The sequence below is a fragment of the Ranitomeya variabilis genome, chromosome 3 (genome assembly GCF_051348905.1).
Source record: "Ranitomeya variabilis isolate aRanVar5 chromosome 3, aRanVar5.hap1, whole genome shotgun sequence".
NCBI classification, from domain to species: domain Eukaryota; kingdom Metazoa; phylum Chordata; class Amphibia; order Anura; family Dendrobatidae; genus Ranitomeya; species Ranitomeya variabilis.
This window is the reverse complement of record NC_135234.1, coordinates 636,302,788-636,328,770: the sequence shown is the minus strand read 5'-3', so window position 1 is coordinate 636,328,770 and position 25,983 is coordinate 636,302,788. Positions and strand designations below refer to the sequence as shown.

Sequence of the window (25,983 nt, the reverse complement as noted above, 5' to 3'; positions counted from 1 at the left end):
CTCATCCCACAAAAAACAAGGCCTCACATGACTCTGTGGACCAAAATATGGAAAAATTATAGCTCTCAAAATGGGGTAGCGCAAAAAATAATTTTTGCAATAAAAAGCGTCTTTTAGTGTGTGACGGCTGCCAATCATAAAAATCTGCTAAAAATCCCGCTATAAAAGTAAATCAAACCCCCCCTCATCACCCCCTTAGTTAGGGAAAAATAAAAGAATTAAAAAAAAGTATTTATTTCCATTTTCCCATTAGGGTTAGGGCTAGGTTTAGGGTCAGGGTTGGGGCTAGGGTTAAGGTTAGGGTTAGGGTTGGGGCTAAAGTTAGGATTAGGGTTTGGATTACATTTACGGTTGGGACTAGGGTTGGGATTATGGTTAGGGGTGTGTCAGGGTTAGGGGTGTGATTAGGGTTATCATTGGGATTAGGGTTAGGGGTGTGTTTGGATTAGGATTTCAGTTATAATTGGGTTCCCACTGATTAGGCACATCAGGGGCTCCCAAACGCGACATGGCGTCCGATCTCAATTCCAGCCAATTCGGCGTTGAAAAAGTAAAACAGTGCTCCTTCCCTTCCGAGCTCTCCGGTGCGCCCAAACAGGGGTTTACCCCAACATACGGGGTATCAGCGTACTCAGGACACATTGGACAACAACTTTTTGCGGTCAAATTTCTTTTCTTAACCTTGGGAAAATAAAAAATTGGGGGCAAAAAGATCATTTTTGTGAAAAAATATGATTTTTTATTTTTACGGCTCTGCATTATAAACTTCTGTGAATCAATTAATGGGTCAAAGTGCTCACCACACATCTAGATAAGTTCCTTAGGGGGTCTACTTTCCAAAATGGTGTCACTTGTGGGGGGTTTCAATGTTTAGGCACATCAGTGGCTCTCCAAATGCAACATGGCGTCCCATCTCAATTCCTGTCAATTTTGCATTGAAAAGTCAAATGGCGCTCCTTCGCTTCCGAGCTCTGACATGCGCCCAAACAGTGGTTTACCCCCACATATGGGGTATCGGCGTACTCAGGACAAATGTAAAACAAATTTTGGGGTCCATTTTCTCCTGTTATCGTTGGTAAAATAAAACAAATTGGAGCTGAATAAATTTTTTGTGAAAAAAAATTAAATGTTCATTTTTTTTTTAACATCCCAAAAATTCCTGTGAAGCACCAGAAGGGTTAATAAACTTCTTGAATGTGGTTTTGAGCTCCTTGAGGGGTGCAGTTTTTAGAATGGTGTCACACTTGGTTATTTTCTATCATATAGACCCCTCAAAATGACTTCAAATGTGATGTGGTCTCTAAAAAAAAAATGGTGTTGTAAAAATGAGAAATTGCTGGTCAACTTTTAACCCTTATAATTCCCTAATAAAAAAAAATTTTGGTTCCAAAATTGTGCTGATGTAAAGTAGACTTGTGGGAAATGTTACTTATTAAGTATTTTGCGTGACATATCTCTGTGATTTAAGGGCATACAAATTCAAAGTTGGAAAATTGCGAAATTTTCGCCAATTTTTTATTTTTTTTCCACAAATAAACGCAGGTAATATCAAAGAAATTTTACCACTATCGTGAAGTACAATATGTCACGAGAAAACAGTGTCAGAATCACCAGGATCCGTTGAAGCGTTCCAGAGTTATAACCTCATAAAGGGATAGTGGTCAGAATTGTAAAAATTGGCCTGGTCATTAACGTGCAAACCACCCTTGGGGGTAAAGGGGTTAATTCATAGTTTTGATGCCTTCAGTGTGAATGTACAAGTTTCATGGTTATGAAAATACAGAAAAATCTTTAAATGAGAAGGTGTGTCCAAACTTTTGGTCTGTACTGGTTTTTTTTTTTTTTACCCTATATGACTTCAACAGTTATGTGCTTAGCTTAATGACATCTTCTTCTGACGCGTTTCCCCCAATTTTGGTTTTGTCAGGGAATTCCTTCAATCAGGACAAGAAAAGAAGACCATGAGCCGTACTGCAATGAGGATAAAAGCCCCAAGCAATATGCCCCCACATAGCACCCTACATACGATAAGAGCCTCCACACAGCCCCGTATGTACAGTATGAATCCACACACAGCCCACTTCATACAATTTCAGTCCACACACAGCCCTTACATACAGTTTGAACCCCCACATAGCTATATACACTATATACCTATATACAGTATAAGCCCCACCTAGCTCCCTATATACAGTATGAGCCCCCATGTAGCCTCCTATATACATTATGAGCCTCTATATAGACTACTGTATGCAGTATGAGCCTCCATATAACCTCCTAGATGCAGTATGAGCCAGCGGATAGCCTCCTGTGTACAGTATGAGTCCGCACATAGCCTCCTGTGTACAGTATGAGTCCGCACATAGCCTCCTGTGTACAGTATGAGCCCGCACATAGCCTCCTGTGTACAGTATGAGCCCGCACATAGCCTCCTGTGTACAGTATGAGCCCGCACATCCTATACACATTAATGAAAAAAAGACATACGTACCTCGCTCTCATTCTCCTAGTGCTCTGCTGTGGTCCCTGAGGCTCTACTTCCAGTCTGGCCAGCATGTACATGCTAGTGTGCTAGATGCTACATCATCGCTCTGGCGCCAGCTGATGTCATAGTCCTGGCACTGCAGAGGTGACAGGCGCTCCCGTGGAGCTGCACTGCCATTCTACATCGTCAGCAGCACCGAGCCAAGAAAGCTCCCTGCCGGGATATGTGCTGATGGCGGTGTACACAACATTATAATGAATTCAGCTATGTGCCCCCCAGGGCCTCAGGCCATGGGTGGTTGCCCAGATTGCCCTCATTATAATCCGACTATGGTCTTTGTGCAATATGTGCTTTACGATTATTACAGGAAATGAAGTGAAGTCACTGATGTTACCCATCTAAATCATGGAATGAAATCAGCAGTCTCTGCATGACAAGTAATGTCAACGGTCTTCATCATACGGGTCCCACTCTCACATGGCACAGCTTCAGTGTAAAACTGGCTTAGAATAAGTAGAAGAATTGCTGATTGCTCTTTAATATCTCAAGTGACGTTGAACATGACAAAGGCGCAGATGTGAGCTGGATTAGCAAACTATTATGACATTTTAATAAGGAAGTTGGAGGCCTAATAAGATATGGGAGACTAATGATCTGATAATGTAGTATTACTGGTCTGAAGCAGGAAACTGATGCCAGACCTGTTCGTATGTACATAGCCACTTTCTGTGTCTAATCTTGCATTATATACTCCCTCTTTTTGCTTTCCTGGCTTTCTTTCTTAAGTTTTCCCATCATCTGTTTATTGATCTTCCAGCAAGTGAAGCTACAGCCAAAGTGTCTTTACATATAATTGTACTGCTTCATTCCTATAAACTAAAGGGGCCCAAGTGCTTGTTAAATTGCTTGGAGCGATGGGAATTAAATACACATTGCAGTCATACTGGTTGTGATATGCTTTTATTTTACGTATGCAAATGGATCTGCCACAGGGGACTCTCCAGTAATGAAAGGTTTTGCTTCTTCTTTTCCATTTATATGATGTTATTTGTCCAGCTGATGACCTTCAAAATACTTTTACAAACTATGGATTTAGTGTTTCTGGCACTGAACTAACTTACAGTAACTTTCTGCAGTGACCGGATATTATACTGGAGTAAATGGAATTTTATGAAATGCCAGTCACACAATACAGCTGAGAACTGCCTGCTCCATTACTTCTCTTTTAGCATAAAAGGAATGGTAATGAGAATTCTGTTACTTTACCAATAAATAAAAATACAGGTTAGGCAAGGACCACATCTGCTTTAATCACTTATGTTTTTAGTTCTCTCATAAGGGCAGAAAATTACGCCAGTGCTGGATCCTTCACTATCTCATCATGGCCACAGTCTTTTTAGGGTATGTGCACATGTTGCGGAATGGTGAGCGGATTTTTGCGCACTGATTTTGTTAAATCCGCAGGTAAACTGCACTACGGATTTACCGCGGATTAACCTGTTTTTTCCACGGTTTTTGTGCTGATTCCACCTGCGGTTTTACACCTGCGAATTCCTATTGAAGAGCAGGTGTAAACTGCTGCAGAATCCGCACAAGGAATTGACATGCTGCGGAATATAAACCGCTGCGTTTCCGTGCGTTTTTTTCCACAGCATGTGCACTGCGGATTTTGTTTTCCATAGGTTTACATGGTACTGTAAACTCATGGAAAACTGCTGCAGATCCGCAGCGTCAAATCCGCTGCGAATCCGCAGCAAAATCCGCAGCGTGTGCACATAGCCTTACTGTGAAAAGATATTGCTATTTGCTATGCAAGAAAATATCTGTACACAAGACTGGGTTTGCAGTCCCACAATGCGATTTGATGTGATATAAGGCTTACAAAGGCTCAGTTTCCTTCCCAATTGGTGTGTATGTCTGCTGCCTGCATATACTGGGAAAATCTCCTAATGTATACTCCATATACAGTGCAGAAAATAAGTATTTGCCGAAAACTGACAAATTTGTTTTCCCACCTAAAAAAATTGGAGAGGTCTGTAATTTTTGTTGTAGGCACACTTCAACTGGGAGAGACAGAATCTAAAAATAAAAAAATATAAAAAAACACATTGTATGATTTTTATATAATTAATTTGCATTTTATTGCAAGAAATAAGCATTTAATCACCTACCAACCAGCAAGAATTCTGGCTCTCACTGACCTGTTAGTTTTCTTTAAGAAGCCCTCCTACTCTGCACTCATTACCTGTTTTAATTGCACCTGTTTCAACTCATTACCTGTATCAGTAACACTCCAACCTTTCCACCATGGCCAATGACACCAGGGATAAAATTGTAGATCTGCACAAGGCTGGGATGGGCTACAGGACAATAGACAAGCAGCTTGGTGAGAAGGCAACAACTGTTGGTACAATTATTAGAAAATGGAAGAAACACAAGATACCTGCCAATCCTCCTCGGTCTGCGGCTTCATACAAGATCTCACCTCGTGGGCTAAGGATGATTCTGGGAAAGGTCAGGAATCAGCCCAGAACTACATGGGAGGACCTTGTCAATGGCCCAAAGAGAGCTGGGACCACAGTCTCAAACATTACCATCACGCCAGCACATGTCCAGATTTGTTTGAAGTTTGTCAATGACCATCTGGATGATCCAGAGGAGGCATGGGAGGAAATCATGTGGTCAGGTGAGACCAAAATAGAACTTTTTGGTATTCTCTCCACTCACCATGTTTGGAGGAAGAAAAGGATGAGTACAACCCAAAGAACACCATCCAAGTTATGAAGTATGGTGGGGGAAGCATTATACTTTGGGGATGCTTTTCTGCAAAGGGGACAGAACGACTTCTCTGTATTGAAGGGAGGATGGATGGGGTAACGTATTGTGAGATTTTGGCCAAAAACCTCTTTCCCTCAGAGCATTGAAATTGGGTTGTGGCTGAGTCTTCCAGCATGACCCAAAACACTCAGCCAGGGCAACTAAAGAGTATATCCGTGAGAAGCATTTCAGGGTCCTGTAGTGGGCTAGCCAGTCTCCAGACCTGAACCCAAAAGAAAATCTTTGGAGGGAGCTGAAACTCAATGTTGCCCAGAGACAGCCTCGAAACCTGAAAGATCTAAAGAAGATCTGTGTGTAGGAGTGGGCCAAAATCCCTGCTGCAGTGTGTGCAACTTTGGCCAAGAACTACAGGAAACGTCTGACCTCTGGAATTGCAAATAAAGGTTTCTGTACCAAGTATTTAAGTTCTGTTTTTCTATTGTATCAAACAAATACTAATTTCATGCCATAAAATGCAAAATAGTTATGTAAAAATCATACATCAAATGAAAAAAAAAGGAGTGATCTTGCCATACTGTGTTGTTGCATGCCTGATTAATCTTGCAGCGTGCGGTGTCCAAAGCTGTTGACCCACAGAGAAATCCACAATAATGTATGAAGGACCTTCCTGTCACTAGTGTGCCCTTAGTCAGAGAGTACCTGTACTCGATGACTAAGAGCATACTAGTGCCAGAAACGCGTTAGTGTGTTTCCTGCTAACATCGAGATTTTCTCTTTTTTGAATGTGAAATAAAGCCTTGAAGAAATTTTAAAACAGAGGTACCTTCCCCCTTCATACATTTTTGTAAAAATCATACAATGTGATTTTCAGTTTTGTTTTTAAGATTCTCTCACAGTTGAAATTTACTTATGGTAAAAATTACAGACCTCTCCATTCTTTGTAGGTAGGAAAACTTGCAAAATTGTCAGTGTATCAAATACTTATTTTCCCTACTGTATGTAGACTATTACATTTCAAACACATTTTAAAGAAGTATTGTATTAGCAATGTTGATCTGGAATGTGCAGACACAATTTTTTGTGCCTTAGGCTACATTCACACATCCTTTTCTCCATGCATGTGCCTTTTTTATTCAAATGGATAACTGTGTCCATTCTTTTATATTCAGTACATGTGCTATTATCATCCACATTTGTGGCTCAGACTTCGCAATTCAGAGAGAGCATGTCACTTACTCAAAAAATACTTTGTAAAAATCACAATCTTCTCTGATTCTGTTGCTTTTTTTTCTGTTTTGCGCTGTGTCAATCCTTTGCAGAGATACTCACATTTGTTGATTTTTGAGCATTGTATGTGAAATACTAATCAAAGGATGGGGAAAAGCGCACACCTCAAGAGAAGACTTTGAAGATGGTGCAACACAGATCCTCTTTAAATAACATGTGTATGTTTTTTTTCAAAACTGCATCTGCATCTAGCAGTAAAAGTTGACACAGAGATATGACCATGTCATAGATTCTCAAATGTGCCGCATGCTCCATGTGCAGATGAAAAAAATTCAGATTTTCAAGACCTAATTTTTTTCAATACATAAGGGCAATTTTGGGCTGAATCGACAGCAAAATCTGCAGGGACTGGTGTGTATATTTTCTGTTGCAAGAAGAGTTGTGAAAACCACATGACTCAGGCATTGATGATTTATTCTGGTTCGATGCCTACGTCACCTGCTCCTCAATATACCATTCCACCCCCAAAACAACCAATAAAACGTAGCACATAAGTTTTGGATAGTTTGGCCACAGCAGCCTTTATTGTAAAATAATAAAACTTTTAACGTTTAATAAACAAGATTGTTAAGGTCCTTGAAGCTAACAAAATCTGGTGATTACCAAAAAACAATCTGAATATTATTTATTAATACAATTTAGCAATACAAGTCACGACTGGTAGAGGAGGAGATAGGACCCTGCCCGCGAGGGCTCACAATCTACAAGGGATGGGTGAGGATACATTAGGTGAGGGTAGAACTGGTCGTGCAGCACTTTGGTCGATCAGTGGTTACTGCAGGTTGTAGGCTTGTCGGAAGGGGTAGGTCATAATGATGAACCATAATTACTCCTAGCTTGGGAGCATCATAACCCAAAGGGCTCTTTTCAAATATCAAAACTTCCAGGGACCCGACATTCCAAGTCACCCCAAAAATCACCATACCAACGCACAAACTTTTGCCAGTTGAGGAATCCATGTCCAACTGAATACCCCGTACCAATTTATAGCCAACTTCAAGGACCCCACAACTGCCATTAGCCATCGTGTCCCAAGAAAAGTCCCTAGGTAACACCAAATCTACTAATACCTTACAAAATAGGAAGGGCGGGTGGGACTGAGGATGACCCTGAGAACAGGATAATGCCAACCTCAACCTCTATTGCTTGCAAATTATAAACCCCCACTTCTGACCTACCGCTCCCCTAATAATGACCACACCTTCCTCCAACCCAATTGTCTTTCCAGCCTACCCCCAAGACTAGGGGCTGGGGCTCAGACCTTTTCCTTTTACATGCATGCAGATTTTTGAATCTACTGTAATGCAGGTTTCGGTGCTGTATGATCGACAAAGTTCTTGTCAGATTCTGCGCCTGTGAACACAGCCGTATAGTTTTCTAGAGCAAGATACTGAGCAGCATTTTCTGAGTTGTAGTAGAGAAAAAGACATTATTGTTAGCTTTGAGAAACCCACTATCGTTAGTGGTTTTGGAAGTGAACACAAACCAGCACGAGAAACGTTCTGCTGTACATTGTGATAAAACACTTCCCATTACATCGTTATAATCTTTTATCTGTGCATCCATGACATTAGTCCTCTGCTCAGTATTGTGTTCAATCATACAGTATCATTTTTATGATGCAAAGTACAGCAATTTTTTTCGAGTTGTTAAAGAGACCAGCATTTTTTTTTTTTTAGATTTTAGATATAGCCCAGAATACTCTGGAAAGGTGAAGTGTCAGAATGGCAGAATTTAGAAATGACTTCAGATTAAGAATACAAAGGAATTTACAGGATTGTAATACTTTTATGGATTGACGTCATCTCCCATCTACTTTTAGGTTTCATATTGCACGCTGAGTGTGATATAACCACTTACCCTCCATTTTTATAACTTTGTTAACCCTGACAATATTATAAAAATTCAAATGAACTGAATGATGATTATTGTGGGCTCTGTATTGAGGATTTATTAACTCAAGATGTTACGCTTCAAAGGACCCGGTCCAAACAAGACTTTATCCTTTATGTTAATTATTATAAAAGAAAATAGAAAAGAACAGATCGTTCTATCTGCATCATGTTCTCCGACCTCTCCATGCTGTGTGTATCATTCTCTCTGTATTCTCCATTAATCCCTAATCGGCTTCCTCATTTTATGTGACAAAGCTATTCGGAATGAGGTAAGGATTCTCTTGCCTGGACAAGTTACTTGTCTCACAAAACTGAAAAAAAAAACAACAGTCACACAGATGTATTAATAGTTGTTATATGAATACATGCTCTGCTTTTACTTTGTGCTATATAACTAGATGAATCTTTATAATTGAGTCACACATATGAAACAAAAGCATGAATGGCTCTAAGAACAAACCTTTCTAAGAACAAACCTTTCCTTAGTGTAGTAAGACTAAAATCTAATGTGGGTTTTTTTCAAGATAGTTTTAAAATGTGAAAAGTTTCATATTGAATTTACTGGAAATGTATATAAAATTGTAGACACACACAAACAAATTATACAAAGTACTTTTCAAATGCTTGGACACACCTGTTCATACAATGGCTTACTCTGTTCTTATTGGAATGTGCACATTGGAGATTCAGACTGAAGGCAGCAAAGCCACAAAGGAACTCGTGGAAACACAGAGCAAAGAAACACATTTGAAAGCAACCAAAATATGGGTATGTGCACATGACATTTTTATCACTCAGATTCTGCCTGAAAAAGTACCTCTAAACCAGTGTTTCTCAACTCCAGTCCTCAAGACCCACCAACAGGTCAGGTTTTCAGGATATCCTTTGTATTGCACAGGTGATAATTTCATCACCTGCTCAAGTATTAATTCCATCACTTATGCAATACTTTGGAAATCCTGAAAACATGACCTGTTGGTGGGTCTTGAGGACTGGAGTTGAGAAACACTGCTCTAAAACGTCACAAAAAAATGAACATAATGCACAGCATTGACCATATGGTACGCAAAAAGTGCCCATCAAGCCAAACCAACTTGTGAGAGGGACTTCTGGAAGCATGGGAAGAAATTTCTCCAAATTGCCTCACCAAATTGCTGCAAAGAGAGCATTCTTTGATGAAAGAAAAGTTTGTTCAACTTTAGTCTTGTCGTTTTCATGATTCCCCATCATTTTTTTTAAATATATGAATGTGTTTTTATTGGAAACCGTAAAATTTGTGGGTGATTCTAAACATAACAGTTGGTTATTTTTTATACCTTTATAATCAATATATACTGTATTTTATAAAACAGATTTATCTTGTACTTGCAGATTTAAGAAAACAATTGAAGTCTTCACAAAGTCAAGAATCACCTCACTGTATACCCTGGGGCCAGAAGAGGCACAACAGAATCTTACCTTCATTACAGATTGTTCTTCTCTCTGTAATTGCCATTTAGGAGAACATTGTTTGGGGGAAGCGCTATTAACAAAGTATGTAAACGTATGCTGAACAAGAAAATGCTTTAATGAATGAATGAATGAATGAATGAATGAATGTTCATATGAAAATGAGGAATTGCTTAATGAGAGTAACATGATTACCAGAAATCGTAACACTGTATGATGAAATTGTTAATTGACTCTTTAAAAGGGCTTTATTGGTTATAAACTGTAAGATGTGTATTTATATACAATGGATGACAGATATTTTTAAAGTGTTTATGCACATTGATTGTACAAATTCTGCATACTTACCTATAAATGACCCAATATATAAATGGCTCTCCTAAATAAACTATGCAACCTACAAAAACCAGGCAAGAGTAACAACACCAATATAAAACATTTAATCATTATGTGTTATATGATTCTGATAAAACTATGCAAATAAAAACACAATATAAAAAACAGCTTACATCATACAGAAGCAGGGGCCACAAAGGATACCCTATAATCAATTGCAAATATTCATCCTAAATAATATGATGTAATATGAATACATACCTTGTTCGGCCCACCTACTGCATAAGTACCATTATATCTATGAATGTTATAGATGAATAATATGACAGCATATACCGTACATCTAAAAAAAAAATTTTAATTAGCGCAATATGTAGCTATAAAGTGCAGTGTTGCAGATGATCAGGAATTGTGCAAACCAAGTATGTGTAACAATATAAGTCTACGTTCACATTAGCGTTCGGCGCCACAGCGTCGGGCGCCGCAGCGTCGCCGCATGCGCCATGCGCCCCTATATTTAACATGGGGGCGCATGGACATGCGTTTTGCGACGCATGCGTTTTTTTGGCCGCAAGCGTTGGGCGCAGAAAACGCAGCAAGTTGCATTTTTTTTGCGTCCAACTTTTGGCAAAAAAGGACGCATGCGTCGCAAAACGCAGCGTTTTAGCGTGCGTTTTGTTGCGTTTTTGTGTGCGTTGTGTCGCCGACGCTGCGGCGCACAACACAAATGTGAACGTAGCCTAACAGTGGACATCGTCTTACTGAAAGGTATTACCCCATTAGTGGGTGCACACAATTCTAAATATAGCTCAGGACACAGCCCATAAACAATAGTGGCGCACAACAACTATGCAACTACATAACGGTTAACATGGTCCTAAATTAAAGTAGTAGTCCAAACCCGGACAAAAATACTGAACAGATCATACATAACACTATTATCAGATGAATCCCTAAAGTTGAGCTTACACATACAAGTGAGAAATACAATCAAGGCACATATAAGCAAAGACTATATAAACTTGTGTGGACCCTGAAGGAAATACCCTTGACGAGCGTTTCACTTGTTGCTTCTTCCAAGGGGTAAATTTAGGAGGACATTTTTTTGGGGAAGCGCTATTAACATTTGTTCCCTTTTGTTAGGGCCTTTCTCTCCCCTTTACCATCCCATTGTGTGTGTGTGTTGTGCCGTCCACTGGACCGACCCCTATTACCAATCAGTACTATTTTCCGGGGAACCCATGGCTCAAGATGAGGTTTTTGCTCGCCTGATCCAACCCCTCACGGATGAGGTCACCGAGTTGCGGACTCAGGTGGTGCAGCAGTTTCAGCAGGTGTCGGGGTTCTTGGTCTCAGCTCATGTCCAGGCTCAACAGGAACCCAAAATATCTCTCCCTGACAGGTTTTCTGGAGTGAGAGATACTTTTTTGGGCTTCAAGGAAGACTGTAAGTTATAATTCAGGCTTCACCCTTGTTCCTCAGGGAGCGAGAAACAGCGTGCTGGGATTATAGTCTCCTTTCTCAAGGGTGATCTCCAATCCTGGGCCTTCTCCCTGCCGACTGATTCACCATCTTTGCGTTCGGTAGACAAGTTTTTTGCAGCATTGGCGCTGGTGAATGGGGATCCTGATCGTGTCTCCATGACTGAGTCACGACTCCGTAAGATCAAGCAAAGGGGGCCAGCCGGCTGAGTAGTACTGCTCAGAATTTTGTAGATGGGCAACTGACACTCAGTGGAATGACCCTGCTCTTAGGAGCCATTTTTGTCAGGGTCAGCTAGACTTCAGGATACTCTGTTTCAGTATGCTACTTCTGGGTCGTTGGAGGCTGCCATGGCCTTTGCTATCCGGGTGGATAAACACCTCAGGGAGAGACATACACCAAATCTTCCCCTGTTGTTCTTTCTAGGGAGGAGTGTACACTGGTGGAGATGGATGAACCCATGCAGGTGGGAGGAGCCTCCTCTCAAACTAGGTTGCCTTTGGTTCGCCGTGGGACATGAGCGTGTTTTTTCTGTGGTATGACTGATCATTTCATCAATGTCTGCCCAGCTCGCGCCAAAGTTTGTACTCCATCACAAAAGCCGCGTTCCCCTGGTCGTGTGGAGGGAGGTGACCAGGGTGTGTATATTTCCTCCACCTTTACGTCTCAGTTTACAATTACGGCTGAAGTGGTGGTTGGTGGGGAGACTGAGTTGGTACCGGTTCTTGTGGATAGTGGAGCTGGAGTCAATCTGGTCTTGCTTTGTTCAGACCCACGGACTGATCGGTAGGACCCTCGTGAGACCCATTACCGTTCGGACAATTGACACTGTTCCTCTCAGCCAGGGAAGTGTGACCCAAGTCGTAGATAATATTAACCTGTATATAGGGACTCTTAATGAAGAGTCCCTGTCGTGCTACGTCTTGGAGGGTATGCCAACTCCCATCGTCTTAGGCCTTCCCTGGCTGAAGAGACACAATCCGGTCATAGATTGGCGATCCAGGGAAGTAGTGAGTTGGGACCAGTCTTGTAAGGACTGTTGCCTGGGTGCCATGGTCTCTGCCGTCCTTAAATCTATCCTTTCTTCTCCGGTTGAGGCAGCTAAGGTGCTATAAGGGAATAGGGGCTGGATTCTACCCTCAACACAAGTAAACCCTGAGTCTCAGGGTCCTCCAGGAGGAGGGATCAGGGGAGGGCAGAGGTTCCCTCTAAATTTAGTGAGGGAATGTGTTTGGTGACACGTGGGGGATGCTTCTGTTGTCAGTTCCTCAAGGAGAGTACCAGCTGTTGGCAAAAGCACGCGTGGAAATAAAACTTCAGGTCCAGACCTGTGTATGTGAATGAGTACGTGTGGGTGTGCACTAAAAACGTCAAGTGAAAGTACGCATCTGGGACCTGGAGTTCTAGGGTGATCAGGCCATATCGGGTGTCGGCCGTTCTCAGCCCTAGGACCTTCCAGTTGGAGTTACACTTAGAAATGTAGGTACAGAACGTATTCCACAGGTCGCCACTCTGGAAATTTGTGGCGCCTCCGGAGCCTACGTTATTTCCGTCACCTATGTTATTTCCGTCACCATTTCGCTGTGTTTGCCTTAAACCTGAGGATCAGGTGACTGCAGAGATGAATCCTAGTGGGTTGAGGCGTCCTCACCGTACGTTATTTCTGGCAAGATTCAGGGTTGAGGGTCCAGAGGCCCCTCGTTGAAAGGGGGGTACTGTCTCAATTCAGGTTTGGATTCGTGGCAGCTCTGATTCCGCTACAATTAAAATTTAGCATTTATCTTTTCAAGCCTGCAATGCTTAATGACTGTTTCCTTGATGGCAGCTGCTGCATTGCTGGTCAGCTGATGTGGGTGGTGACCACTCCCACCATCCTTTAAATAGTCACCTGACGCATCAGCTGACAATTGGTGATAGCGTTTTCCAGGTAGACCAGCCGTGGAATTGCAGCTTCCTGGTGTCAGCACTGAATCTACGTCTTCTGTAGATTTCAGGGTCCTGTTTCCGTATCCTCTGTGGTGTGGAGCTTGGCAGCGATGTCTGGAGCTAAGTTTTGTGTATTTACCTTGTCTGTCTCGTGCTTGTCACTATCCTTTGTGATTCAAGAAAAAATAAAAAAAAAAGTTTTCAGCTCACCCGTAATGTTGGTATGCCATCATCCAGATCAAGCACGGACAGGGCTGAGCAGCCAGAGCAAAACAATCAAAGCAGGTGTAGTCCAGTGAGATCCAGTGGAAGAAACTTTTTGTACTAAAATATAGCTTTTATCCAGCCATATACAAACATGACATTAGAAAAAGATGATCCACCAAAATAAAACCGCAAATAACAGCAAAATACACACAGTACAGAGTTTATGACTAACATGTTTCGACTCTAGGTCTTAATGATGGTAAGTATGAGGGAATGATAGTACCTTCTAAGTAGTCTCAGCACATTCTGCTATAGGTGGTCCAATCAAGGAAATAGTCAGGAGCTCATGAACACAGCAGACAGCTGCATAAGGTAGAAGGAAATTAATCGTATAACATCATAACACATCGAAAAATTTAAAAAAAATTTAAAAAAAAACTTAAAAACAACAAGAAATCCACAAAATAGCTAATGTCTATATAAAAAAAATATATATACTGTATATATATATGGCAAAAGTTATGGCTCATCCTCAGCACAGCAAGAAAAATGTTTTCTTTCATGTAATGCTGGAAGCAAAATGGCGCTGGCAAGTCACTTCCAGTGCGCTTCTCTCTTGATAGGCTCTGTTCTTCCGGCTTCGCTGTCACTCCTCTCGACTCCGCTTCTAGATGTGCTCTTTGATCTCGTTTTCTCTTACCTGGAGAGGCGTCTTTCTTCCTGGTTCACAACATCTTCTTCTCTGCCGCTCGCCTTTTCTGGGATGGATCCTGGAACCTGAACACCTCTCTTGGAGGCTTTTATTTGGTAGGCCAGGCACACAATTTTTGCCCCAGCAGGCGCTGACCACTCCCATGATGGGCCTGATCTCCTTTTTTCAGACTCTTCGTAGCGTAGTTGTCATTTTGGGACTCTTATCCCTGTCATGAGACCCACCATCTTCACTCCATCTGAGACCTGGCTGACATCTTCATCAGGGAGACAGAGGCATGACTCTATCTCTTCTGGACTGAACTCATTCTTCTCTGATGCACCTTCAGTGCACTGGAACCTGCTAACTCTGCTATGTTTAGCCTTGCTCTTTACTCCATCCAGAACTTGCAATTGACTGAATCTTGGACGCTGACTAGACTGACTGTAACCCAGAAACATTTTCTATAAAACCTCATCTAACCCCTCCCAAACTGTGGGCTAATCCCAACTCTGTTAACTATCTAATCCCTAGTGTAGTGCAAACTGTATCTCTAACTATTGTATGGTTCCCCTAGTGGACAAACCTCTTGTATTCCCATGAACGGCCTTAGGCATAGCCTGCAGGAGATCTGAACACACAACACCAGCCATAGGGATAAAATATAACATTAGTTTTTATCATACAAATAACATTAATATACAGTGCCTTGCGAAAGTATTCGGCTCCCTGGAACTTTTCAACCTTTTCCCACATATCATGCTTCAAACATAAAGATACCAAATGTAAATTTTTGGTGAAGAATCAACAACAAGTGGAACACAATTGTGAGGTTGTACGAAATTTATTGGTTATTTTAAATTTTTGTGGAAATTCAAAAACTGAGGCGTGCAATATTATTCGGCCCCTTTAACTTAATACTTTGTTGCGCCACCTTTTGTTGCGATTACAGCTGCAAGTCCCTTGGGGTATGTCTCTATCAGTTTTGTACATCGAGAGACTGAAATTCTTGCCCATTCTTCCTTGGCAAATAGCTCGAGCTCAGTGATGTTTGATAGAGATCTTTTGTGAACAGCAGTTTTGAGCTCTTTCCACAGATTCTCGATTGGATTGAGGTCTGGACTTTGACTTGGCCATTCTAACACCTGGATACGTTTATTTGTGAACCATTCCAGTGTAGATTTTGCTTTATGTTTGGGTTCATTGTCTTGTTGGAAGACAAATCTCTGTTCCATTCTCAGGTCTTTTGCAGACTCCAACAGGTTTTCTTCAAGAATGGTCCTTTATTTGGCTCAATCCATCTTCCCATCAATTTTAACCATCTTCTCTGTCCCTGCTGAAGAAAAGCAGGCCCAAACAATGATGCTGCCGCCACCATGTTTGACAATGGGGATGGTGTGTTCAGGGTGATGAACTGTGTTGCCTTTACGCCAAACATATCGTTTGGCATTGTTGCCAAAAAGTTCGATTTTGGTTTGATCTGACCAGAGCACCTTCTTCCACATGTTTGGTGTGTCTCCCAGGTGGCTTGTTGCAAACTTTAAATTACACTTTTTATGGATATCTTTGAGAAATGTCTTTCTTCTTGCCACTCTTCCATGAAGGCCAGATTTGTGCAGTGTACGACTGATTCTTGTCCTATGGACAGACTGTCCCACCTCAGCTGTAGATCTCTGCAGTTCATCCAGAGTGATCATGGGTCTCTTGACTGCATCTCTGATCAGTCTTCTCGTTGTTTGAGATGAAACTTTAGAGGGATGGCCGGTCTTAGTAGATTTGCTGTGGTATGATACTCCTTCCATTTCAATATGATCACTTGCACAGTGCTCCTTGGGATGTTTAAAGTTTTGGAAATTATTTTGTATCCAAATCCGGCTTTAAACTTCTCCACAGCAGTATCACGGACCTGCCTGTTGTGTTCCTTCGTCTCCATGATGCTCTCTGTGCTTCAAACAGAACCCTGAGACTATCACAGAGCAGGTGAATTTATACGGAGACTTGATTACACACAGGTGGATTATATTTATCATCATTAGGCATTTAGGACAACATTGGATCATTCAGAGATCCACAATGAACTTCTGGAGTGAGTTTGCTGCACTGAAAGTAAAGGGGCCGAATAATATTGCATGCCCCACTTTTCAGTTTTTGAATTTCCACAAAAATTTTAAATAACCAATAAATTTCATTCAACTTCACAATTGTGTTCCACTTGTTGTTGATTCTTCACCCAAAATGTACATTTGGTATCTTCATGTTTGAAGCATGATATGTGGGAAAAGCTTGAACTGTTCCTGGTAACCGAATACTTTCGCAAGGCACTGTATAAAACTTCACAGGACATCCTAACAACCCCATTGTTGCCACAATGTCTTCTTCATCCCAACCTCCCCCTTACAGTATCACCTTTGAAGTATTTATAAAAACGCCAAAAACCAACACTACTTTTTTGTCCATGGGCTATTATTGCAGTTGATATCGGGGCTCATTTTGCACTCTGCAATGCAAAGCGTGAAATATGCTGCTTAAGGCCCCTTTCACAATCAGTTTTTTGCTATCAGTCGCAATCCGTTGAATTTTGAAAAAAATGAATCTGGCAACTGATGCCGCCGGATCTGTTTTTTTCTCATAGACTTGTATTAGTTACGGATTGCGACAGATGGCCTCAGGTTTCATCCGTCATTTGCCGGATCCGTTGAAAATTGTTTGTCCAGCGGCCGGAGACAACGGACAAAGTAACATTTTTTGTGTACATCAAAAAATCGGACAGCGACGGATCCATCGCCGTCCGTCGTTTGCTCGAGTGGAAGCCTGTGGGCGCGGGATCCGTCAAATGTCGGAATCCGGCCACGGATTCTGTTTTTTTTAACTGAGCATGCTCCAATTTATTTTGATCCAATTAGCCAGATCTGCTAGTCGGATCCGTCGAAAAAACAAATTTGTCGCATCAGTTTTTCACAATCTGCGATGGATCCGTTGATCTGTCGAGCCAACGGATTGTGACTAATGGCAAAAATCTGATGTGTGAAGGGGCCTGTTGTGAATTCTGCTCTTGGGCTCCCTCCGGTGGTTATAAGTGGTAGTGCTGCTGTCTCTGGATCGCAGCATTCATCAGGTGTGTCAAGTTTTTGCAATCCTGACTGGGCTATTTAGCCTTGCTTGACCCTTTAGTCAGTGCCAGTTGTCCATTGTTCCTGGAGGATTCACATCCTTGCCTGCTCTCTCCTGCTTTGCTGTTCCTTTCATCAAAGATAAGTTCTGGCCTTGATTTTTGCTGTCCACATGCTGTGGCCTTATTGTTCAGTTCTTTTCCATGTTTTTGTCTTGTCCAGCTTGGTCTGAATAAGGATTTGTTTAGCCAAGCTGGTATCTCTGGAGATGCAGATATACCCTCCATATCTTTAGTTAGCTGTGGAGATTTTGTATTTTCTGTGGTGGATATTTTCTAGTGTTTTAATACTGACCGCATAGTACTCTGTCCTATCCTTTTTATTTCGCTAGAAGTGGCCTCCTTTGCTAAATTCTGATTTCAGTCTGTGTATGTTTTTTCCCTCTCCTCTCACAGTCAATATTTGTGGGGGGCTGGCTATCCTTTGGGAATTTTCTCTGAGGCAAGATAGTTTTCCCTTTTCTATCTCTAGGGGTAATTAGTCCTCCGGCTGTGTCGAGATGTCTAGGGAGTGATAGGTACATTCCATGGCTACTTCTAGTTGCGGTGTTAAGTTCAGGGTCTGCGGTCAGTACAGGTGCCACCTTCTCCAGAGTGCGTCTCATGCTGCTCTTAGGCCACCAGATCATAACAGGGGCCTAAGCCAGATTCACACATCATTGTGTATTTGGACTGAGATTCACGAATTGTTTACAGATCTCCTGATGTGAGCTGGATAGCCTCATATATGCCTGAGGCAGTGACACATGGATGTGTGAATGCAGTCTTAAATGTATATTTCACTGCATGTCTCTCTGCAGCATTTCAATTGTAGAACGTCCAGTGGAAATACTGTGTAAACGCATCCTTGTGGTTTTATATAATGCAATATGTCGGAAGCTATGTAATGTTCGTGAAACATGAGGGACCTGTCATTCAGAGTCTGGAGGCAGGAGGTGGGCAGGGGAAAGGCCGCTGTACATGTTACTATGCGGATGCATCCACATTTCCTCATTGCTCACACAAACGGACCTGCAGTTTCTCTTATCCATGGGTTCTAGGTAATACTTTCAACAAGCCTGTCTTGCTATGCATTTGAAACTTAATTAGGTTGATACGGGACATCGTTATCCCAATTAAATTTTAGGTCGCACATACATTTTTTTTTTGTTTCACATTACTGGCTTCATCTAAACTGCTCAATGGATATTGCTTGGATCCTGTTAATCCACTTAGTAACAATTCGCACCGGACCAGCAAATGCGCAGTCACAGATGCACTTAGCGCAATCCACCACTGCTAGACAAGTCCTAAGGGATGCTTCTTGGTCAGTCATTCTACATTATGCATTCATCATATCAATCTGCTTCTTATTTGTTTTTACTTCTGCTTTCTCATAACTCGCCCGCCCTTCAACACATTCTGTGCACTCTCTCCATATCCACCCCTCCCTTCTCCCCTCTCCCATGTATAACTCTGAGGCTCTACTGACATTTCTTACCCACTCCAAACCATCCAATACCTCCATGCAGCACTCAAAATGCTCATACAAATCATCCCACCACCTGATCTTTCTGTTTTTTCTCCTTTTACTAGTTGCAGGCGACATCTCCCCAAACCCTGGGCCTCCCTCCACAAGCATACATTACTCTCCTCAAGCTACATATAGAAACCCTGCTAATCTTATTAACATTCAGTGCATGCCTTCTCCTATCGCTTTCCACTGTGCTCTCTGGAATGCATGGTCTGTGTGTAACAAACTAACTTACATTCACGATTTCTTCCTCTCTAATTCCCTTAACGTTCTGGCTATTACAGAAACATGGATCCAGCATTCAGACACCACCGCCGCTGCTGCTCTCTCGTTTGGTGGGCTGAAATTTTCACATACCGTCAGAGCTAAGAACAGACAGGGTAGAGGTGTTGGTTTGGTCCTTTCATCACAATGTGCTTTCCAGGTCATCCCCCCGGTTCCCTCACTTACATTTCCTTCCTTCGAAGTCCATGCCGTCAGAGTCTTTAAGCCCTTCTACTTGCGAGTGGCGGTTGTTTATCGCCCTCCAGGCTCCTCCCGCCAGTTTCTAGACCACTTTGCCACCTGGCTTACTCACTTCCTATTGTGTGACATCCCCGCCATCATCATGGGAGACTTTAACATCCCCATCAATGATCCCCTCTCCCAATCTGCCTCTCATCTTCTTTCTCTAACTTCTTCATTCGGCCTCTCACAGTTTACAAATTCTCCTACGCATGAGGACGGGAATACTCTGGACCTGGTTTTCTCCCATCCCGGCTCGCTGCATGACATTACTAACTCTCCTCTCCCACTCTCGGACCACCACCTTCTTTCCTTCTCTGTCAAGAATTGTCTCCTCACCTGGGACCCCCCCACTTACCACACTTATCGGAATACACGAACCATTAATATCCAGCAGCTTATGGACAATCTCCACACATCTTTAGCCCCCATCTCCTCCCTGTCCTGTCCAGACTTAGCATTGTCACACTTCAATAATACACTGAAGAATGCCCTAGATGAAGCAGCACTTTCTACACGCAGAAAGACCCGACACAGACAACGGCAGCCCTGGCACACTGTGCAAACACGCCTTCTTCAGCGTTGCTCAAGGTGTGCGGAGCGGCAGTGGAGAAAATCTCTCTTAGCAGAAGACTTCATCCACTATAAGTTCATGCTCAAAACCTATAACCCTTCATCTGGCCAAACAATCCTACTTCACCACACTCATCACCTCACTATCCAACAACCCAAAACGACTTTTTGAAACCTTAAACTCCCTCCTGAAACCTAAAGTACAGGCCCCCATCACCAACCTCAGCGGTGAGGATCTGGCCACTTATTTCCTAGAAAAAATCAACCACATCCATCAGGATATCTCAGCCCAATCTCCTCAGTGCCTGGATCCCCTTCCCTGCCGCTCCTCAAGCTCACTAGACATCTTTGAGCCTGTTTCAGAAGAAGAAGTTTCCAAGCTCTTCGCTTCTGCTCGGCCTACAACCTGCAACAGTGACCCCATTCCTTCACATCTCCTGCAGTCTCTCTCACCAGTGGTCACCACTCACCTGACTAAAATATTTAACCTCTCTCTTTCTTCAGGTATCTTACCCTCCTCATTTAAACATGCAATCATAACCCCTTTACTTAAAAAGCCATCCCTGGACCAGAACTGCACTGCTAACTACAGACCTGTCTCTAACCTTTCCTTCATCTCTAAACTCCTGGAACGCTTGGTCCACTACCGTCTAATCCGCTATCTCTCGGATAACTCTCTTCTCGACCCCTTACAATCTGGTTTTCGCTCTTTACACTCCACTGAAACTGCCCTCATTAAAGTCTCTAATGATCTAATAACATCTAAATCCAAAGGTCATTGCTCGCTGCTTGGATCTCTCCGCAGCATTCGACACTGTGGATCATCAGCTCCTCCTCTCTATGCTCCGCTCTATAGGCCTCAAGGACACAGCCCTCTCCTGGTTCTCCTACCTCTCTGACCCCTCCTTCACTGTATCTTTTGCCGGCTCCTCTTCCTCTCCTCGTCCCCTTACTATCGGGGTTCCGCAGGGCTCAGTCCTAGGCCCCCTCCTCTTCTCTCTATACACTGCCCCTATTGGACAAACAATCAGCAGATTTGGGTTCCAGTATCATCAATGTGCTGACGACATCCAATTATACACTTCTTCCCCTGACATCACCCCTACCCTAATTCAAAATACCAAGGTTTGTCTGTCTGCTGTCTCTAACATCATGTCCTCCCTCTATCTGAAACTAAATCTCTCCAAAATGGAACTTCTTGTGTTTCTCCCTTCTACTAACCTCACTCTACCCAACATCGAAATTACCCTGGAGGGTTGAACCATAACTCCCAAGCAGCATGCCCGCTGTCTTGGGGTAATATTTAACACCGATCTTTCCTTTACTCCCTATATCCGTTCACTCACTCGCTCTTGTCACCTGCATCTTAAAAACATCTCCAGAATCCGACCTATTCTCACCTTTGAAACTGCTAAGACTACTAATGTCGCTCTTATGCATTCCCGTCTGGACTACTGCAACTCTCTTCTGATCGGTCTCCCTCTTACCAACTTTCTCCTCTCCAATCCATCTTGAATGCGGCAGCCAGGGTCATATTTCTGTCCAGCCATTTCACCGATGCCTCCATCTTGTGCCAGTCATTACACTGGCTACCCTTTCGCTACAGGGTCCAGTATAAACTCATCTCTCTCACGAACAAAGCTCTCCACAGTTCTGCACCGCCTTATATCTCCTCTCTCATCTCTGTCTATCGCCCTACACTTGCCCTCCGTTCTGCAAATGACCTAAGACTAACATCCCCCGTAATCCGAACCTCGCACCTCCGCCTCCAAGACTTCTCTCGTGCTGCGCCAGCTCTCTGGAGTGCACTTCCCCAAACGATCAGACTGATACCTAGCCCTGACCTATTCAAGTGAGCTTTAAAAACCCATCTCTTCAAACAAGCCTACCACATCAACTACTCAGTAAACTAACTTTGCCCTGTTCCCTCCTTCCAAATATTATTCTGAATCTGCACCCTACTATTCATCTGTCTCCACACCCTCCATGCACATGATAACTGCACTTGATACTTGACTATTGCACTTGAACACACAGGCTGATAACTGGATCATGCAGCTTTATATGAAAATCCCTATTTATTATAATTGCCAGACCTGAAATAACAAGCACTTTTTACCTATTGTGTCCCTCCATTTCCTTGTAGACTGTAAGCTTGCGAGCAGGGACCTCACTCCTAATGTCACTGTTTAAATTGTCTTAACTTGTATTGAATTTATTGTCTGTACATGTCCCCGCTTAATTGTAAAGTGCTGAGGAATATGTTGGCGCTATATAAATAAAATTATTATTATTATTATTTTTATTATTATTAAGGGACTGATTATGCTTCACCCACTCCCAATAAGAAAGGGGCTTTCCAGTGCCCTTCCCAGACTGCTGTCGCAGGGTAGCTGGTGTCTGATGATGCGGACAATGCTAGAGTCAGGATATCAGAGTAAATCCTAAGTTAACAACATTAAACCAAAACAAAAACAAAAAGGGCACCCAAAGACAATAGCTAAGGAAGAAGAACCTGAAAAGACCACAAGCAACTGCTGAGAAGAAACCTGGACTTTCACCAGAAAGCACTCACCATACCACTATACAAGGAAACTTAATAAACAGCACTGGAGTCTATAAGGCAGGTTAAAAGTAGCCAGCCCAATGCTAAAGATAATAAATCAGGTGATGCATTCCTCCCAGTCATGTCCAGGGAGCCACTCACTGCTCACTTAAACAGGAGGGTGCACACATTCCCACCATTGGCTTACACCAGACAAGGCAACATCCTGCGTTGCCTGGCATCCGGGAGACACATCATCCCATGTCTCCTGGGCCGCGAAACAAGTGGTAAGCACGGCGTCCCGTATTCCCACATCACTTAGTACCTCCACACACGAGAAACCACCATGTGTAGTTGCATCATCCAAGTGCGCAAGAGCGTTACCCTCAGCATGGACAGACCGGCAGGGAAATGTGGAAACTGGAGGAGGATGATTGCGTCCACAGCAGGTATTCCTAACAGATCCACAGAGTCGTTATGGGAAACTGTTTTTATTGTATCACAACACAATACTCATGTTGAGGAGCAAAAAGATTGGGCATTAGAATTTATACTGCCCATCCATCTGGGGGTAATAGGAGGCACTCAAGGATATTAGATGGTAGTCCAGTCCTGCGAAATATAGCGGGTTCGGCCAACTTTATTCTAATATGTATGCAGGTTCAAAGACGAGCAACAGATTTCTACAGAAATGAACATAGGTACCACAGTAGTAGGTGCTTGGATTTGCTTTATACTATAAGCAAATTGTCGCTACTAACCAGACTGCCATAATAGATAAAACATTCTATTTCATCTTTAGATTTTCTATTTCTTTTATTGCTAACTATACACTGTGTTCCAAATTATTATGCAAATTGGATTTAAGTGTCATAAAGATTTAATTGTTTTGTTTTTCAAATAAACTCGTGGATGGTATTGTGTCTCAGGGCTCAATGGATCACTGAAATCAATCTTAAACACATATGATAATTGGTTTTCCAGGTGATTTTAATTAAAGGAAAACTACTTAAAAATGATGTTCCACATTATTAAGCAGGTCACAGTTTTCAAGTAACAGGGGAAAGAAAAAGGATCTCTCTGCTGCTGAAAAGCATCAAATAGTGCAATGCCTTGGTGAAGGGATGAAAACATTAGAAATTTTCCAAGAACATAAGCGTGATCATCGCACTGTTAAGAGATTTGTGGCTGTATCTGAGCACAAATGTGTTTGTGCTGATAAAGGCATAATAAGGAAGATTTCTGCCAGGCAAGTTCATCGGATTAAGAGAGCAGCTGCTAAAAAGCCATTACAAAGCAGCAAACAGATATTTGAAGCTGCTGGTGCCTCTGGAGTCCCTCGAACCTCAAGGTGTAGGCTCCTTCAAAGGCTTGCTGTGGTGCATAAACCTACTATTCGGCCACCCTTAAACAGTGTTCACAAGCAGAAATGGTTGTATTGGGCCCACACATACATGAAGACTAATTTCCAAACAGTCTTGTTTACTGATAAGTGTTGAGCAACCCTGGATGGTCCAGATGGATGGAGTAGTGGATGGTTGGTGGATGGCCACCATGTCCCAACAAGGCTGCAACAACAGCAAGGTGGTGGAGGAGTCATGTTTTGGGCCGGAATCATGGAGAAACAGCTGGTAGGGCCCTTTAAGGTTCCTGAAGGTGTGAAAATGACCTCTTCAAAGTATATAGAGTTTCTGACTAACAACTTTCTTCCATGGTATAAAAAGCAGAAACGTGCCTTCAGGAACAAAATCATCTTCATGCTGACAATGCCCCATCTCATGCTGCAAAGAATACCTCTAAGTCATTGGCTTCTATGGGCATAAAAGGAGATAAACTCATGGTGTGGCCACCATCTTCCCCTGACCTCAACCCTATAGAGAACCTTTAGAGGATCATCAAGCAAAAGATCTATGAGGGTGGGAGGCAGTTCACATCCAAACAGCAGCTCTGGGAGGCTATTCCAACTTCATGCAAAGAAATACAAGCAGAAACTCTCCAAAAACTCACAAGTTCAATGGATGCAAGAATTGTGAAGGTGACATCAAAGAAGGCTCCTATGTTAACATGTAACTTGTTAACATGTAACTTGGCCTGTTGGGATGTTTTGGCATTAAGTAGCTTTTTTGTTCAGTGAATGTGACCTCCTAATGCTGAAAATTCCACAAATGAGCATTTTCAGTTCTTTAAAACATATCAAATGTATTGAAATTCTACTGTGCCTAATAATTTGGAACAGTGCATTTTAAGTTTTTATTCATTTTGGAGATTATACTGTTAACATTGGGAGGTTTCTTCAATAAAATCGATGTATAATCTAACGGGTAATGACTTTTATTAAACTGACTGTCATTTGCACCGACCATTTAGGAAAATCTGATAAAAATGTAATTTGCATAATAATTTGGAACATAGTGTAAGGCTGCCCCTCTGTATATTTCTTTTAGTGCTGACACTCCTGTGAAGTGTCTAAATGTGGAAAGTAATTACACAGATATTACTGTGAGCATTTATATTGCTTACAAATGTAAGTCATGAAGCAGAATAGACGAGTGATTTACAACTCTACAAAAGATGAGTGAAATGAATTACTGTTTTGCTACCAGCAATCTGTTCAGTATATCTGGAAGTCAATACATTTCTCAACCACAGACTCCACCGCTGCATTTGCTTACAGTGATATTTCTGCTTAGGGACACTTTTTTCCATTGCGTATCTTTCCATAACAGATTTCCGTTGTTTTACAGCTCCCTCTCCCACCTGTACATACCACTTAATGATCTTGGCATTACATAAGCATTACATAAGTATGAAACCTTGCTTTTAATTGTACGTCTATTGTTTCTAAGTTGCCCAAAAGCACTATCTCTAAAATATTAATATTCTCCTTATATTGTACATGAAGACTGCGATATGGCTTTATATACACATACAAATTATTGAATTTGTTAGTAAATAATCAAACATTGACAATTCCCTTTTTATGGGAATTAAATCAATAGGGTAGTTTTGAAAGAAAACCTGCAAGCACTCCAGAACTGTCTGTTTTAAGAAACAATTGCAATTCCTATTGAACATTTTTGGGGCATCTTATCTCATAATTCTTTGTTGTGTTGAAACTTTTGTTATTCTTCTTGAAATGTAAC

The 25,983-nt window shown here is 42.1% G+C and overlaps 1 protein-coding gene across 2 annotated transcripts in view; it reads left to right on the top strand.

Moving 5' to 3' along the window:
• The window catches only part of DGKA (diacylglycerol kinase alpha), a 221,157-nt gene that overhangs the window by 106,476 nt on the left and 88,698 nt on the right, over positions 1-25,983 (top strand). For both annotated transcript variants that reach the window (XM_077297576.1, XM_077297575.1), the window contains one exon: positions 9,817-9,978. The gene's annotated coding sequence lies outside the window, so the exon portion shown is untranslated. The remainder of the gene's footprint in view (positions 1-9,816; positions 9,979-25,983) is intronic.